A 3,639-nucleotide genomic window follows, 5' to 3' on the forward strand; every position below is an offset into this window, starting at 1 on the left:
GTGTGCCTGTTGTTATATTGCGTGTCTGTTGTCGATTGGCTATTGCCGACGAGGGACGAACTGGGCCCACGTGGCTCAGCGCAAAATACTGACGCAAACAGTCACTGACGGACCTTGTCAATCTAACACAATGCCTACTTGTGGGGATTTCAAGTGAGCAGTGCACTGGTCTTGCTGACACTCGAAATGGATGTTTAGTGCCCGTCACCAATGTCTTTAAGGGCCGGTTGTGTGTAACGAATGTTACCCATGGGACCCAAACTGTTGAAATGAGTTTCAAAAGCCCTTGCACCCTGTTTCTGTGTGATAGTGTTCACCTGACTCACGCTGGAGGCTCCAGTGGTGTACTATGGCTAATGCTAATGCTGGATTGGACTGGCTCTCATAAAAACAATCTGATCCCTGATGATGTGGCAAAAACATGCAACTAAGAAGCTACTAAACTGAATTGGGCCTTATTGAGTGTGCAAAGTACTTTGGATTTCTACCTGAAATACCTACAGCCTGTTTTTGTCCATCTTCACGCCAGGAACTTCTCCCCTCTCTCTCTCTCTCTCTCTCTCTCTCTCTCTCTCTCTCTCTCTCTCTCTCTCTCTCTCTCTCTCTCTGTCTCTCTCTTTCCCTCTCTCTCTCTCTCTATCTCTCTCTCTCTCTCTCTCTCTCTCTCTCTGTCTCTCAAAACCAAGTTTTGACATCAGAGGCCAAAAACTGTTTGTTTTAAATATTATTACATTGATTTTAGAAGGGAGATTGGTATAAAAAGTGTGTGCAATATCTAAACGTATTTAAAATTCACTAGACCTTTCAGTTTTGGGTTTGGTATATGAAATTTGCTTTTACGGGCCCCATAAAATGATGTGGCGGGCCGGAACTGGCCCCCGGGCCTTGAGTTTGTACATTCGTGCATGTGTCTATATAATCAAATAGGTGCTATCTATCGGAAACATATAATGTTCTGCATTCTGCATTCCTTTGAGTTTGTTAGTTACCTTGGTTCATCTGATTGTGATGTTACGGTTGGGAAGAAATCTGACTGGTTTCATGGAGACAGAAAATATAAAAGTTCACAAGGTTACTCAGTTGTGTATTTCAATATTTCTTGTGTGTGTGTGTATATATATGCATTCATTCATTCAGGCTGTCTCCGGGCAGTAGGCAGGGGACACCCTGAATCGGTTGCCAGCCAATCGGAGGGCACACAGAGACGAAAAACCACCCATGCTCACGCTCACACCTAGGAACAATTTAGAGTGTCCAATCAGCCTGCCACGCATGTTTTTGGAATGTGGGAGGAAACCGGAGCAGGCCCACGCAGGCCCGGAGAGAACATGCAAACTCCACACTGGGAGGCCGGGGCTGGAATCGAACCCGGTACCTCTGCACTGTGAAGCCGACGTGCTAACCACTGAACTACCGGGCCGTGTGTGTGTGTGTGTGTTTGTGTGTGTGTGTGTGTGCGTGTGTGTGTGTTGTGCACCCCCCCCCCCAAAAAAGTACTGTATTCGGAAAAAAATGACGAATAACTCAGAGGTTTTAACTTTGGCTTTCACTTTATTTGTTCTGACAATGACAGCCCGAGTGGATCTAGCCCACGTGGTGTGAGGGCAGGGGGAGGTGAAAAGAAGCAAAGCCATGCTGATTGGCTGTGCATCTTTCAGTCTTCCACGTGGGTTAATCTTTGATCTTCAATCAGTGTCTAAGTGTTGTTTACATGCGTAGCGTGTGCGGATGTGTGTGCGCGCGCGTGTGCGTGTGCGTGTGCCCATACATGTGTGAGTGTTTCTTTGATCTTAATCATTGTCGGTGTGTTGTTTACGATACGTGCTAGTGTGTGCGTACGTTTGTGTGAGTGTGCGTGCGTGTGTTTGTGTGTGTGTGTGTGTGCTTGCTGCGTGCTGGCGCGCTCGGAAGCGTGTGTGTCACAGAGAAAGAGAGGGAGCAGGATCGCTGGGCTGTATGTACTCTATGTGAAACACACAGGACATTTGTAATTTCGTCCCTTTCACATTTTTTGGCTTTTTTAAAAATGAATCTTATTTTCATCAATGGTTGAAAATGAGTGTCACGCCTAGACCAAATGACTTATGCACACATTTCAACATTTATTTAGTTCAGGTTGACCTCCTGTAGCCTAAATGAGCATTAATTTGACTACACAACTCATTCCTATGAAGGTACATTCTAACTCAAAAAACATGCTCAACTCGGCCTGAAAATGCATTTAAAGCAAAAAAAACTCAAATTGAGTGTCACGCCTAAACCAAAGGATTTATGCACACATTTCAACATGTATTTAGTTCAGTTTGACCTCCTGAAGCCTAAATGAGCATTAATTTGACTACACAACTCATTCCTATGAAGGTACATTCCAACTCAAAAAACATGCTCAACTCGCCTGAAAGTGCATTTAAAGCAATAAAAACTCAAAATGAGTGTCACGCCTAAACCAAAGGACTTATGCACACATTTCAACATGTATTTAGTTCAGGTTGACCTCCTCAAGCCTAAATGACCATTAATTTGACTATTCCTATGAAGGTACATTCAAAATCAAAAAACGTGCTCAACTCGGCCTGAAAATGCATTTAAAGCAATAAAAACTCAAATTGAGTGTCACACCTAAATCAAAGGACTTATGCACAAAAACTTCAACATGTATTTAGTTCAGATTGACCTCCTGAAGCCTAAATGAGCATTAATTTGACGACACAACTCATTCCTATGAAGATACATTCAAAGTCAAAAAACGTGCTCAACTCGGCCTGAAAATGCATTTAAAGCAATAAAAACTCAAATTGAGTGTCACACCTAAATCAAAGGACTTATGCACACATTTCAACATGTATTTAGTTCAGGTTGACCTCCTGAAGCCTAAATGAGCGTTAATTTGACTACACAACTCATTCCTATGAAGGTACATTCAAAGTCAAAAAACATGCACAACTCGGCCTGAAAATGCATTTAAAGCACAAAAAACTCAAATTGAGTGTCACGCCTAAACCAAAGGATTTATGTACACATTTCAACATGTATTTAGTTCAGGTTGACCTCCTTAAGCCTAAATGAGCATTAATTTGACTACACAACTCATTCCTGGCGGCCCGGTAGTCCAGTGGTTAGCACGTCGGCTTCACAGTGCAGCGGTACCGGGTTCGATTCCAGCTCCGGCCTACCTGTGTGGAGTTTGCATGTTCTCCCCGGGCCTGCGTGGGTTTCCTCCGGGTGCTCCGGTTTCCTCCCACATTCCAAAAACATGGCAGGCTGATTGAACACTCTAAATTGTCCCTAGGTGTGAGTGCGAATGGTTGTTCGTTTCTGTGTGCCCTGCGATTGGCTGGCAACCGATTCGGGATGTCCCCCGCCTACTGCCCGAAGACAGCTGGGATAGGCTCCAGCAGCCCCCGCGACCCTTGTGCGGATCAAGCGGCTCGGAAGATGAATGAATGAACTCATTCCTATGAAGATACATTCAAACTCAGAAACGTGCTCATCCTCGGCCTGAAAATGCATTTAAAGCAATAAAAACTTAAATTGAGTGTCACGCCTAAACCAAAGGATTTATGCACACATTTCAACATGTATTTTGTTCAGGTTGACCTCCTGAAGCCTAAATGACCATTAATTTGACTACACACCTCA

This window comes from Hippocampus zosterae, chromosome 1 (genome assembly GCF_025434085.1).
Source record: "Hippocampus zosterae strain Florida chromosome 1, ASM2543408v3, whole genome shotgun sequence".
Classification (NCBI taxonomy): Eukaryota; Metazoa; Chordata; class Actinopteri; order Syngnathiformes; family Syngnathidae; genus Hippocampus; species Hippocampus zosterae.